Raw genomic sequence first — 16,185 nt, forward strand, 5'->3', positions numbered from 1 at the left:
ACAGAATTTTCTTGATAATACAATGGCTAGTAATGTCCATACAGTACTTGGGCTCAAAAAGGGCAGAGTAGAAATTTAGAAATTTAAAAATGTTATGGGATTATGTGACCAAATCCATGTGACCAGTTCTGCATGTATAACCACTATACAGCTTTAAACTAGATTAAAGACAACAGTTTTACATTTACTTTTAATGTTTAAGATGTATGATCAATTATATTTGTAATTGATGTGTGACAGAATGACCTGTCATACGGAGCCGCAAGGATCGGCATTGTTTAACTAATCCCATCAATGGGATTGCTGCCAGGGAAATTAAAGGCTGGGTTGTCTACATGTACCTGTTTATCAATGTTAATGAAGTTCTGTGGATATATGAGTCTGTTTTACTGTTGAACAATAAACTGTTCATTCTTGCTGTACTCAATTCAAGGTAGTTGTGTCTACTTATTGGGTACGCATAGCAGGGTTACAAGGTGTGTATGCTAACTGGTGCTGGAAGTGATTTTGAGGACAACAGGAGGATACATCTGGGTGATCTCTGGGAGTTACTACAGCACTCTTGGTGAACCTGTTACATGATGTTTTGAGGCTATAAATTGCTGTATAAATCTGTAGTGATTACATTTTTTAATATTTACATTATATGTATATGTATCATAGCTAAACTTACTGGTGGGTCCATCCAAAAAGTATTACACGAAAAGAAAAAGATAAGTAATGTAAAAAAATGAACATACCATTTGGCGCTTTTTGGACCAAAGGTGCTTTGACAAAGGCTGGTATGTTTTTTTTTTTTTGTTTGTTTTGTTTTAATATTAGATTAAAAATTGAAATAAAGGATTTATTATTGGCTATACTGTTTGATAACTTCCTCATGGAATGACTGCGTTTCACCTTTTGATTTGCGTTACGGTTGGAGTGGATTCTCCATTTGAGCTTGAGCACCCGAGAGATTGGCTTACCTGTCATACAACATGCTTTGGTCACTTTCCTACTTGGTAGCTAGGGCACGGTTATGCTTTCTGGAAACCAGCTATGACCTTGTTGAGTAGACAAATTGAATGGTTTTCATCTACCATGAAATTATAGGTTTCTGTTATGGCAATGTCTTTGATCTATGTAATCTGTGAGCTCAAGGTTTGAATACGTATTCAAGAAAGCTTATTTTATAAAAAAAAAAAAAATTGTGTTAAATTAACCTCGTATGGAACAAAAGGTGAATGGCTGAGATGGATAGGCAAAAAGATAAATCAACAGGCACACAATGAAAGCAGATCGGACAACTTAAAACACTTATAGGCACTTATGCAGTTCAGTAATAGTCTATTCACTGACAGCTTTAATCAATAAAGAGGGAATCCTTTTAAAATGTGCGGGTTTGGACATTTTGTTGCTTTTCTTTTGCATCAAATAACAGATCTGTATTTATGTCATATACACTTCTCATTTTCTTGCAGTTCTTGAGAAATCGTGTTCAAAAATGTTCTTAGTCTTCAGGTTCCAAGTTTTAACATTCTATTTATAACATAAAAAGGCAACCATGTCAAGAGTAAGTAATTGGCTTACCAGACAGTGTAATGTTTATGTAGCAGGAAAACAAATCTTGCTAACAAACCTAGCAAAGGTCAACTTTTGGCATGACTCTAGAACCCTGTTATCTGTTTTAGCTGTAAATGCACTGTGTGCTTCAGTGAACGCTTGGACAGAACACACACTATGTAGTAATATTTAAATTTATATGTAAATTAAATTATTGTATGTATTATAATGACAATTTTGACAGTAATGCAGCAAATACTGATGGGGGAAAAATACACCCCCATTCACTAAGATAACCAACCGTTAGAAAAAAAATATAATTTAAAAATTGTAGGTCACTAGTTTATTCTGGGACAGGGAGGCACAGGACAGTTAAGGAGAATAGTGCTGTAGTTAAAAATCAAATTGTGTATGATTGTACTTAAATTATTCAATAAATAGCATGGAGCAGCTGTTGGATTGCAACTCATTAGACAGGAATTTCTATTTCCACTCTTTTTTTTTTTAAATTTTGTTGCATCACAAAAGCATGTCCAGTAACTTATAAATTGAAAACTTTTTTTAACAGGGTACCCAGCATGAGCCTCGCTGGCATAACCACTTTTCTTTCTGCTACTAATGTCCCAAACCCTTACAACCTGTCACCCTGTTAGCTTTTTCCAAGGCTTTATTGTATTACCTGCTTACCTTTAAGTCATCAGAAATAATTACTCCCAGGTCCTTCTCTTCAGTTTTCACTGACTGAACAGTGCCCCAGTGCTAAATTCTGTCTGATTAAGAACATTTATAATACTTCCTTATATTCCTTTCTTCTTGATCGCCCTCCAAGAATGATCATGCTTTTTGAATTATTTGTATCATTAGTAACATTTTTAAATAAGTTTGAATAATGTTTGACTTGCATTACAACTGTTAATGCCAAACTAAATGACTAGGACCATACCATTTTATGGAAGTGATCAATCTTGTCCATTCCTTCTCCAGACTAGAATACATAAACCATACTTTAAAATAATAATTCTTGCCCTAAATGCCAGAAGAGAGACTCTCTTTAATAGGAAAGACGGAGAAGAAATATTACTTTCTTCACATTGCATTAGTGTTAAATTGCAGGGAAGCACTTTTAAAAGAAGCGGAATGCTTATGTTTGGGACTAAATATAGATGTGTCTGTGCTCTCTGTTTTTAATACTTGCAATTTAGTAAAGATAAACTAGCTTGTTTGGAGCAAAAGCTGCCCCTTATCCCTGCATTTATGTCTGAGGTCTTGTTCCCATTACTTTAGCAAAGCTCTATACTGCATTTGTTTAAGTTTCTTACCATTTAAGTTGCTACAAAGTGAAGTGAAGTAGGATATTACAGATGGTGCACTCATCACTTGTGGAGGCACAACAGCCACAGTTTACTCTGACTGACCCTTAATATATTGTAGACATTCTGGAAATCCAGATGTGAGCTCTGTGTTAAGTCCAATTTTCTACACCTTATATGTCACAGGGCTTTCTGACAGGTCATGTGCTTGGAGTAGGGCAGCAGGTAAGTGGTGACATTTTTACCACATTTTCAAGATTGACAAGAATGTCTGCAATGCTTTCGAGAGTGGGGCCATGAATTTACTTTCAGTGGACAAATGTGATCAGCCACTAAATTTAGCTGACATTCAGCTAAGTATGACCTGAAAAATGGGAAGAGGCTACCATTTCAGACCACTTAGCAGAATTTTGAAACAGTTTGCTTTACTCATGTATGTAATGTCACAACCTTAATATTATATTAGAAGTCAGATGCATAGAAAGTAGTAGTAGTAGTAGTTCTCCTACTAAAGCGCAGTACAAAACAGAAAAAGGTCCCGAGTCAGCTGCTATGGTGATGGTGAAGCTCTCTCTCACTCTACGCGTTTCGCCAATGGTCCGTTGGCTTCTTCAGGAAGAAATTCGATTAAAAATAAAAGAGAGCTTCACCATCACCATAGCAGCTGACTCGGGACCTTTTTCTGTTTTGTACTGCGCTTTTGCACACTATTTTTCTGATAGTTGTGCTGCCTACAACTGTAAGTGCATTCGGATTTCCTGATTCACGGCTGTTTGATGATACTGCACTATTTTAGTCTCCTTGTTTTTTAGATTTTGAAGCCATTAAATTCTGATGATACTTTTGAAGAGCCTTCTAAACTCTGCTTGTTTGTGAGTGGATCTAACACACAGTTATATTTCATTTGTTCATACATATTACACTATTGTGGTTTTCTTTTTTTCTCCCCATCTATATATGCGCTCCATGGTTGGTTCATTGTGTTGTTAAACACCCTGAGGAAGAGTGTTGTTGGAAGCTGCTTTGGAGTGGGGAGTATTTATTATTGATATACTGTTTACTTGATCACTACACACGTGATTTGGGCGTTGTTGGTTTTTTGAAAAAGTAAAATGGCAAATATTAAATAATTAAGTTTTATATTCAAGAATGAATTGACCACTTTGATTTTGTCTTTGGTATCTATGCTATCAAATGATCAGAAATAAATGACAGAAAGCCATGAGTCCTCAGCTTCAGTTTAACATTTCACCATGTCATTCCTGACAGAACTCTGTTTTGTGAATTACATTGGCATTGGGCTACGGAACAATGCCATTGCAGTGTGACAATTTATTTTTCTTTAGCAAGGGTTAAAGGAGACTAAAGCTGCTGTGAATGTCCATCACTCAACAACCAAACTCTTGATCCTGTTGTCCTGCTCTTTCAAAATAAACCACTTATGTACGAGATATCCTCTTCTCAATGTTCAAATCTGTAAAGGTAACCAATAAATAATGCATCCTTCGGTATAGCTCACCTATGTAGAAACCAAATATTTTAAGCACGGTTAAAAAGATTTTAGGGGCATATTCCTGACCCAGGGATTGTTTTTCTGTTTATTGGAGGTGACATGGGCACTGGTGCAGCTGTAAAGAGACCATGTTGCCATTGCTAAATATACATCCCTGACAGCCTGATAATAGGTTCCAGGAAGTTCACTGGAAAATTAAAACAAAGCAACATTTATAGTTGATTGAACTTGAAAAGCCGTTTTCGTGTTGAATGGCAAATATGTGTACTTCAGCATTCCATGACACTGATGCAGTCAGATTGGATTGGCTTGACCTTGTGTGTGCAGAACAGAGTGTGGACAAAGCAGCGAACCAAATGTTTTATCCACACAACCCTTTCCACACTGAGACGTTTTCTGCCACGGTATGCAAAAGCCTGCAAGTGACTATTTATGCTAAGTGGTCTGGCACTTAACAATTCGTCAGAAGGCTTGCACTATATGCAAAGTACAAATGCAGTCAACTAAAGTAGCATTAAAAATACACTCAACATTAAACCCTGTCAACTGCTTCTTCTGATTTGCATATGTTCATAATTACTGATTATTTTTTCTCTAATGCATATGTATTACCGTATTTGCTCGATTATAAGACGACCCCCCAAATCTGAATATTAATTTAGGAAAAAAAAGAAAAAGCCTGAATATAAGACGACCCTATAGGAAAAAAGTTTTACCAGTAAATGTAAATTCATGTAAACTTTAAAAAAAAAAAAAAAATCTATGATTGAAAAAAATATTTTGTTTTTATTTCCTTCTATTTTCCAACCTGCCCCCCAGTTATGCACATCTGCCCCAGAAATGCCTTATACCCCCTTTATGCCACTGTGCCCCATGATATGCCTTTTATAACCCTATATGCCACTGTGCCCCATGATATGCCTTTTGACCCCCTATGTGCCACTCTGCCTCCAGAAATGCCTTATACCCCTATATGCCACTTTGGCATTTAGAGGGTTAAAAGGCATATTCTGGGGAAGAGTGGCATGTAGGGAGGTTTAAGGCATTCAGGAGGCAGAGTGGCATTAAGGGGGTTAAAAGGCATTTCACAGAGCAGAGTGCCTCCAGAAATGCCTTATGCCCCCCATTTAACACTCCCCCGGCACCCCCCCCCAAATTTACCGGTGCTTCTGACTTCCCTGTCATGTAGCCGGGGCAGCGTGTAGATCCCACGTGCTTCCGCTGCAGCCGGAAGGAGGCGTGGCTAGCAGCGGGGGTTGTCTGCGTCCATCTCTGACAGTCGGGGAAGGTCTGCGCGATGGACGCAGACGACCCCCGCTGCTAGCCACACCTCCTTCCTGCTGCAGCGGAAGTTGTCTCCGCGAATCGCGTAGAAATCTACACGCTGCCCCAGCTACACACCGGGGACTCAGAAGTACCAGTAAGTGGGGCGGGGGGGGGCAGGAGGATCCAGGTCCCCTGCAGCTGCAGGGGATCTGGATCTTAGTCGTCTCATAGTCAGACCTATTTGAGGTCTGATTATAAGACGACCCCGATTATAAGACGAGGGGTATTTTTCAGAGCATTTGCTGAAAAAAACCTTGTCTTATAATCGAGCAAATACGGTAATTTTACTGCCTACCAAATGCAACTGTTATAAAATCCCTTCTATTAGGGGTACCAGAGTTGTGCATTTTAAAGTTGAACTGATCTGCCGGTTTAATCTAGAACTGTAAAACTGCATTAAAATATTTTCTACTTTATGATTGGCAGTTTCCTGAACAACCAATGGCACATAAACAGTTCATTGGCTGCACAGAGTTTCATGTTCTCAAAATTGTCTTTCTGTCTTGATTTTCAAACACACACTAGAACCCAAAGACAGATTCATTTCTTGTTTATGGAATAACATACGAAAATAGTACTCTGGCTATATTATGTCATGTGTCGGTGACTTATTTAGAAGAAACCTTTATTTAAAATCAGTCACGTGTGGCAAAAGATGTTTACTGCATTAGTATAGTAGTTTAATCTGGTGTAAAGATTGTTGGAGGGAATGCTTTTCCATCTATAGTGGAAAGTTATGGGTTAGATGTACCCACGTATGGGTTTTGTGTAATAACACACTTTTACCCCCATTTACTGCATCACTGCAATCTTCAATCATTTATGCGCGTTTTTTGTTCTGCTATGTAACACCTAAAATTATATTTCAGACTTCATTTAAGCGTGTTTGCATAGATTTTTAGAAGCGTTGTTTTATAATGTTTAAGCTTACGCGTGACACAAGTGGAAAATGGGAACTTCCATGAAACCTCCTTACATTTATTGGGAATTTCTCACACTGCTTGCTGTTGCTTTTGTTGGAAAACCATGATTAATATAAATCCATTTAATGGACCTGCTCATAATATAGTCAGGTGACTTGAAACTAATTCTGCTTACCTAACTAGTGTGATTTATGAAATACGTATGAAGGATTTGGTAGAGCCATCATCTGTGTTAATGTTGACACACCCTGAGCAAATAAAAAGTCTAAGTTGGTTAAAAGCCCAAGGAAAAGGCCTTCATCTGTTTTTAGTTTGGTAAATTTCGTAAACCGAATATTAGGTATGTTACATCCTCATAACGTTTAAGCACCAAATTGCTTTTATGGTTAATCATTTGTTTCAAGATGTGTTTCAAGTGTGAATGAGCGTTAATTAGCCGCTGTAGCTCTGTAAGCTTTGGGATATATTTATTGCTTACATCTCCCATCACAAGCTATTCACATTGAATGAGTAAAAAATAAGTCTGATATTGCTTTAATTTGGTGCCCAAGATATCGGAAAGCCAATTGGTTTTTGAAAGGGATTCTCCCAATTTGTTTTTCATTTTCTCATTGTCTAGTGTATTGTAATCTTGATCCTCCACTTGTGTCACGCGTAACAGGAATTCTCTACAGAAGCTTAAACATTATAAAACAATGCTTCTAAAAATCTATGCAAACACGCTTAAATGTAGTAAACGTTTTTTGGTTCATTTTGGCCCACACATTTTTGGACATTGAATTGTTTCCTGATGTCAGGATTCCACCCAGAATGGGTGTCATATCGGCGGCAGCCTCCAGAGGCTGCCTGTCTGTACACAGTACTGTGTAGGCTAACGAGCTGACCAGCTGGATCTGGTTCCCTGGGTGTTACCCTACTCCTTAACTAGCTGCTGACTCCTGCATTCGGGGCCTTTTCATTGCAATTCGAACAGCCTATTGCTGTGGCTCTGTACCTGGTCCTGAATTGTTCGGGGTTTCCTGCCGTGCGCCCCGCCTCTGGGCTTCCTGCCGTGCGCCCCGCCTCTGGGCTTCCTGCCGTGCGCCCCGCCTCTGGGCTTCCTGCCGTGCGCCCCGCCTCTGGGCTTCCTGCCGTGCGCCCCGCCTCTGGGCTTCCTGCCGTGCGCCCCGCCTCCGGGCTTCCTGCCGTGCGCCCCGCCTCTGGGCTTCCTGCCGTGCGCCCCGCCTCTGGGCTTCCTGCCGTGCGCCCCGCCTCTGGGCTTCCAAGCCGTGTCTCCTCTCTACAGCTCCCTTATAGTCTGTTTCCAGTGTTGCTATTCCATCTGTTGTGTGTCTGTCTGTACGTACCTACACACTGAGATGCATCAAGGGGTACAGACAGACTCCCTAGTATCCCCAGCAACTGGGCTCCTACCCGACCTGCTTACCCATGTCCTGACACCTGACCATTATTTTTGGATGAACTAATGTCAGATGCCGACATATACTTTCACTTGCTCTCTCACACTCGCTCTCTGTCTCTCTAAATGTCTCCTTACTTTCTCCTCTGATCATGTTACTTTGTGATGATCCTCCAAAATTGGGGACAAACTTTAAGGGTGCACAAGCAGGATGGTCAGGAAAAGCCATAGTCAAGGAGCCGAGGTTCCGGGTAACATATATCAGAGTGAAGGTCAGGAAGATGAAGTTCAGGGTAGTCTATATCAGAGCCCAGGTCATGGAGCCAGGAAAATAGAATAGTCGAGGTTAAGCCGGGTGCGCTAGGACAGGATACACTATAGCGTAGGTACAACAATCAGATGGCAAAGGTGTAATGGGTTTTCAAGGTTTATATAGGGTTGAGGAGGAGCGAACTTCTAACTTGGCACCAAAATTCAAAAGGTGTGACATCACTCCATTCTGGACGTGCGCCCAGGCCATCTTGTGTTTGTGACATGGCCACAGTCTGTTGTTGTTGTACTATGAAGACGCGAGAGGAGCAGAACTCATTGGTGGAATTGGCTGGAGGAGGATCCCTTGAGTGGTATGTGACACTAGAAGGTGGACATCCACAATGGCAGGTTAGGACAGCGAACCTCATGGGACTGGTGGTAGGCCTACCTTGACAGTGGACCAGCGGGTAGGTGACGCATATAACTGATTTTCGGTATACCAGGTAAGGCTGCAGGCACTGCTTGGCCAAATCTACTCCTCCCATAAATTTGTTGTACTTGTGATGCAGTTTGGTTTGTTGACTGCATCCCCTTCTTCCATGTAGGCCTTTGTCTTTTCGGTATGTATGTTCAACAGAACATACACATCTTTTCTGTCTCTATAATGTAGAACCGGTGACCTGGAATAGTACATCCTCTATCATGAATGGTTTAAGGCAGAAAAACAGACATAATAGCTGGGCCAAGTGGCTCCCATCTGCTTTCAAATTGTCAGTTGCCTGTTTATATTCACATTATTTTAGGTGTTTCAGTCACACCTATTGCTAACAGGTGTATAAAATCGAGCACATGACTCACACTCCATTATTTGGAAGTCTGATGGATGAATCTGGTGGATGCCAGTAGAACACCATCTACTGGAATGCATAGTGACTACAGTAAAGTTTGATGACGGAGGGATAATGGTCTGGGGCAGTTATTCTGGGTTTGGGCTAGGCCCCTTAGTTCCAGTGTTGGGTATTATTACTGCTTCAGCGTACAAAGACATTTTAGACAATTGTATGCCTCCAACTTTGTGGCACCAGTTTGGGAAAAGACCCTTTCCAGCATGAGTGCATCTGTACATAAAGCAAGGTCCATGAAAACATCTGTGTTTAGGGGGTTGCTTCATATTCTTAAGAGCCTGAAAAGGACCCATGTAAAACAGCTTGTCAATAGGATTTTTTCCCCAGCTAGTTACTTGAGCATGACTTAAGATGTAGCAATAGAGACTAAAGTGAATACGAATTAACAAAGCACCGTATATCTATACAATTGTTTTGTTGGCAGTAATGGTAAGGTTCCTGACTTCCACTGATTGTGCTGCTATATCCAGTCTCTCAAGAAGAGTCTTCTGTTGTCAAGATGAATTTTGTGTCCTTTTTTTTTTTTTTTTTTTTAACTGCCATTATAATATTCTGACACCCTTGGGTTAAATTTACTTAAAACATGTGATGTCATTGTGCGTGTCACTAGTAGTTGTCCAAGTGATTGCTATTATAAAAAACATTCTCCTTCAGTAGGATTTTTTTTTTAAATTGGATCTCCTAAGTAGTGATAGATTTTATCTCATACCATTCTCATACAATTTAACATGAATTCAAGAGTTAAGTAAACCACAGAGAAATACTTGTCTCTTTTGGTTACAGACTGGAATGATATACAATGTATATTTCTTGCTGTTGATTCATAGATATGTTTAGCTTTTCCTGTTACAAGATATTCATCTAAGTATTTTTAGAGCTGTGTGGAGGAATACAGCAGGTGAGATAACAGCATTTTTTGTTTTGCATTATGTTGCTTTTGGTAAATGGTGCTGAAAAAATACTTCTGTGAAATTGTCAGACTCAAAGCATGTGTTGTGATTTTCCAGGGGAAAATTGGTCCTGTCTCAGGAAGACATGGCATTTACTATACTTTTCCCTTTTCATACATACATACATACATACACTTTTTTTGGACAGTGTTGTAATTGACATACTATATCTACATTATGGGAGTCATGGGAGACTAGATACAACATGAAAGGATGGAAACTGTGGTAGTCACCAGGTAACCTCGAGTTATTGCAGAAGTACAACTCCTGTTATAACCTATGGCTACCTATACTATTGTTTTACTTTACAATGGCTACTGCTACTTTCCTTGCTGCAACAAGTATTACTGTACACCTAGCCTCTCAACCAGCATAGTTTCCAAATTTCAAAACCGATTCAAAGACAGTAGTGTGAGCAATGGATTTTCATTGCTAACTTGCTTTTGATTTTCAATAATATTTTTTTTTTTTAACTGGTGGGTCAGGATGCTTACCCTTCTGTAATACATTTGTAGACTAGCCTGATTTAACAAGAAAAACGGTGTAATTTTTCTTGGTTATTACTATTTTGCTTGGATTTTTTGGCGTTTCATGTAATATATATATAATATATTTTCATGTAATAAGTATTATGTTAAAAAATATTCACCTCAGCACCTTCTGTCACATGCTTTCTTTTAACAGTGCAAAACACATTACTTATTTGAACTTTCTGTCATGTATCAGACTACAATATTATGACAACAAGACTAAGCTGGTATGCAATACTTATCCTGCACATGCCAAAAGCTGCTGGAATAGTCACGTATTAGTATTGTTTGAGTTCTTTGCTGTTCAATATACCACAGGTTCCTGTGCAGTAAATAATAGCACATATTGGAGCACATTCAAGTGCAATTTACTGCAATAAGACACTCTCTAGCCATTATATGCATATGTTAGCCCTTAAATTACCGTATTTTCCGGCATATAAAACGACATTTTAACCCATGAAAATCTTCTCAAAAGTCGGGGGTCGTCATATACGCTGGGTGCTCAAACTTACCGAGCCGGACTGGAGAATCACGATTCCCCACGAAGCACCTAAAACTGTAGCGTAGCTCTAGGGGAGGGGCGAGCGGAGAAGCCGCCTCCACTGGGCCGGTCTTCAGGGCCACGCCGAGGTAGGTGCAAGATCGTGATCTCCAACTAGCCCTGATCAGCGGGCGCCGGATGAGCAGGGCTGGTTGGGGAGATCACGACCTCCCTCTAACTAGCCCAACTAGGTCTGGCACTTCAGACCGCGGCTTCCGTGCTCCCTAATCACTACACGCCGGCTATTTATGCCGAGCGCGGGCATAACGTCATATCCTGGTGCTCGGCATCAATTGCCGGCGCAAAGTGATGAGGGAGCAGTAAAGCAGAGGTCTGAAATGACAGACCTCACGCTCCCACAACTGGATGGAAGATAGAAGATGAGAAAGGAAAGAGATGGGGAGAAAGGGGTATAAGTGTATGTGTATATATGTGTGTGTAAGGTCAGTGTATGTGTATGGTCAGGTGTGTGTAAGAGCAGTGTAGGTATTTGTGTGTTTGTAAGCTGGTGTGTGTGTGTGTATATATGTGTGTATATATATATATATATATATATATATATATATAATATGTGTGTATGTAAAGGCAGGGGTGTGTGGTGAGGGCAGTGTATAAATGTGTATGTATGGACAGGCATATGTTAGTGTGTGTAGATATATATGGGTGTGTAAGGGCAGTGTATGTATGTATAGGTCTGTGTATGGACAGGCGTATGTGTATATGTGTGTAAAGGAAGGGGTGTGTGAGGGCAGTGTGTGTGTGTGTGTGTGTGTGGACAGGCATAAGTTAGGGAGAGCTGACCCACCCAATCCAAGCAGGCGTTGTATACAACAACCAGCCAATCACAGGTAAGATATATCACTTGCCGTGATTGGCTGGTTGTTGTATACTGGGTAGAGGGGTAGTCTTATACGGCGAGTATAACCCAAACTCTATTTTAAGTGGAAAAGTTGGGGGTCGTCTTATACACCCAGTCGTCTTATATGCCGGAAAATATGGTATTTTCCCTACCTTGTAAATGCACCCCCATGCTGTGTGTTTGTACCCCCCCCCCAAATCTCATTTGCTTGCACAAGATATGTTCAGCTGTATACATCTACTGCTTTGCCATTGTGCACACTCTTATTGCCAGTCTGCTCCAGCACTGGCTTTTAAGTGAGTTTCCAGGGGTCCCCTACATGTAAGTTGTGGAAGCTTTCCTGTCACTGCTTGGCTGTCCCAGGCAGCGAAACGTGATGTGAAAATAACTCCACAGAGGAAATGGCTTGCTTCAGAATTGGAGCTCCATCTTCTACTAGAATTATTTATTACAACTAAATAATGCATATTAAAGTCCTAACAAAGTAAGTATTTGCTTTACTTGTTGGGGATGCATGGGGCAGCAAACTGTCCTTTTTAATAAAACACAGTTTTGAAGCTACTTATGCACTCCCACAATGCTGAAGCAGTTCATTTTGTATTGGTATTTGTTGGGCCAAAAATATCACTCTGGTGTTTTAAAATGTTGCATTTCGCATAAGTAACTTGTTTCAACTCTGAATCCAAAAATTTACATTTTATTAGCATGATATTTCATAATTAGACCCTATAGGAAAAAAGTTTTACCAGTAAATGTTAATTCATGTAAACTATTTTTTTTAATAAAAGCTATGATTGAGAAAAATATTTTGGTTTTATTTCCTTCTATTTTCCAACCTGCCCCCCCAGTTATGCACATCTGCCCCAGAAATGCCTTATACTCCCTATATGCCACTGTGCCCCATGATATGCCTTTTGACCCCCTATGTGCCACTCTGCCTCCAGAAATGCCTTATACCCTTATATGCCACTCGGGTTAGAAGGCATATTATGGGGCAGAGTGGCATATAGGGAGGTTTAAGGCATTTCAGGAGGCAGAGTGGCATATAGAGAGTTAAAAAGGCATTTCTGGAGGCAGAGTGGCATTAAGGGGGTTAAAAGGCATTTCATAGAACACTCTGCCTCCTGAAATGCCTTATGCCCCCCATTTAACAGTCCCTCCCCCTCCCTCCTCCAAACTTACCCATGCTTCTGACTCCCCTGTCATGTAGCTGGGGCAGCGTGTAGAGCTCTACGCGATTCGCGAGGTGTGGCTAGCAGCGGGGGTTGTCTGCGTCCATCGCGCAGACCTTCCCCGACTGTCAGAGAGAATTAACTCTGATCTTTGACAACCGGGGAAGGTCTGCGCGATGGACGCAGACAACCCCCGCTACTAGCCACACCTCCTTCCGCTGCCCTGGCTGCACACCAGGGACTCAGAAGCACCGGTAAGGGGGGGGGGCGAGACAGGAGGATCCAGGTCCCTTGCACCTCCTTCCTGCTGCAGCAGAAGTTGTCTACGCGAATCGCGTAGAAATCTACACGCTGCCCCAGCTACACACCGGGGACTCAGAAGTACCAGTAAGTGGGGCGGGGGGGGACAGGAGGATCCAGGTCCCCTGCAGCTGCAGGGGATCTGGATCTTAGTCGTCTCATAGTCAGACCTATTTGAGGTCTGATTATAAGACGAGGGGTATTTTTAAGAGCATTTGCTCTGAAAAAAACCTCGTCTTATAATCGAGCAAATACGGTATATTGGGGTTTTTTTGTCCAATTTTGGTGTGTTTTTAATAAAGTGGGGTTTTTTTTAAAGGGGGGGTCATTTTCTGTTTCGGTCACGTGAATTTTCATTTCGGTGCATCCCTATATACTAAGCCAGACACTGAAGGCCTACACCACATCAATGTTTGGCTTAGTATATAGTGATAGGGGTTATGCTACATTATTGGCAATGTCTGGCTCAATGTATAGTGATAGGTGTTGTGCTGTGCCTCAGTATATAGTGATAGGTGTTATGCTGTACCACCGTCAATATTTGCCTCAGTATATAATGATAGCAGTTATGTTGTACCACCGTCAATGAGTGCCTCAATAGATATTAACAGTTATGCTACACCACTGTCAATATTTGCCTCACTATATAATGATAGCAGTTATGGTGCAACACCGTCAATGTGTGTCTCAGTATATAGTGATAGGTGTTATGCTGTACCCCTGTCAATGGTTGCTTAACGACAGAAGCTATGCAGTTTTTCCCCAATAAAAAAAAAAATATATATATATATTGATCCTTTATGGAGCCCGGCGCCCCCGCTCGTGATTCGCTCATAATTAACTTTTGCAGTGAGAATTTCACCTTTAAAATAGTCCATGGAGTCAAAAGGGTTGGGAATATATAGCCCCACCCCCTTGCAATGTGATTTTCAGCTCCATCAACTTTGCTTTATATGGACTGTAGAAGCATAATGTGCGCACAAAATTTTGGCTCTGAAAAATTTTGCACAACAGAAATTTTCTGCGCACACCACCCAAGAAAAATTAGAAGGAACATTGCCAGAGGGGTGTCTACTTTGAAAATAAAAATATTTTTTTTGGATGGGGTAAATTGGAGTGGCTGAGTTAAAAGATGTCCCAAATAGGGCATAGGCAGAGTGACCAAAATGAAAGAAGAACACTTCCCAAATGTGGCCTTTTAGACCCAAACAACCAGACAAGGTGGTGATTTTGCTGAGCACATAATGGGGTGTTGTTTCACAGTGATGTATACCGGGAGCTATAAATTTACACCTGAATTACATTTCATGTGTGTGTGAGGAAATTACTACCACAAAATTTGGCAAAGGCTGGTGGTAGAATCTTGTGCATGGAAAGTATTATAATGCCGCCACTGGAAATACCCTGGGGTATCTAGTTTTTAAAAAAATATGTTTTGATGGGGTAAATTGAATTAACTGGCTTAAAAGATGACCCACGTAGGACATGGGGGCAGTAGGACCAGATGTTTCAAGTTTCAAAGTTTGACAAAGGGTGGTAGAACTAGTGCATGAAAAGGGTTAAAATACCAGCATTTGAAATACCATGGGGTGTCTAGTTTTCAAAAATATAATATGGTTTGATGGGGTAAATAGCATTAGCCGACGATGTCCCAAATACTACTACTACTTATTGTCCTATAAATTGCAAAAAAAAAACATTGGGTGTTTCTAATCTCGGGACAAATAGTAGATTCTATTTAAGAGGCTTTTTCATTAGCTTTTTTAGGAGAGTACAAGATTTTTCAAATAAAAGTAAGAAAAGGTTATTTTTCAAGTTTTCATCCTATATATACCATTACATAAGTTATGGTGGGTAAAAGGTGATAGAAACCCTTCCACTTAAATTTAAGGGGTAGTAGAAGTATTATTAAACACTAAAGGTGATAATTGTTAACCTTATTTGCATGTGCCTACCCAGAATCCCTTGTGGTTGTGAAAGCACCATGAGATTTCTGAGGGAAAAACAAGCCTTTTGGCTTGTCTGGTATCTGTAGTTGAGTGTTTAATAATACTTCTACTCATCATATATATATATATAATCTATTATATAGGAAATTTGATGATAAATGATATCTGAAGAAAGCCCTTCTTTTCCTGAAAGAAATATATATAAATTGTGTGGGTTCACAAAATAAAAGAGGTGAAAAATTCTGCAAAGGTGTTAAAACAGCCTTGGTCACGAAGGGTACAAAAAGTTAAAAAAAAAAAAAAAAAAAAAAAAAAAAAAAACAGCCTGGTCTGTAGGGGGTTAAAGAACTGCACATTAGAGCATCTTGGATTGAGCAAATTCCTGAGTAAACTAGGCTTCTACGGACATTTTTGAGGTCAGTTTGTATGGCATACATTGAAAGCTTTAATAATCAACAACAATCTTAATTGATGACCCAAGTATGTTTTCAGAGAGAAAAATATCTATTATCTCTACTGTTCTGTTACCTGCCCAAATAGCCATATTAGAAATCTCAGTACTAAGGATATTCATTCTGTTTTGTTCCATAGCAAGTAGGAGCACTAAGAATACATAGCAGATCAGGTTTGATATTAATCATCTGGACCTTAATGGTGTTTGTGTGGTGGGGATGTTGTCGGTTCCTTTCATCGCTGCATGGCCCCTATGTA

Source organism: Sceloporus occidentalis, unplaced genomic scaffold (genome assembly GCF_023333645.1).
Source record: "Sceloporus occidentalis isolate IW3139 unplaced genomic scaffold, rSceOcc1.0.p SCAF_172, whole genome shotgun sequence".
Taxonomy (NCBI): domain Eukaryota; kingdom Metazoa; phylum Chordata; class Lepidosauria; order Squamata; family Phrynosomatidae; genus Sceloporus; species Sceloporus occidentalis.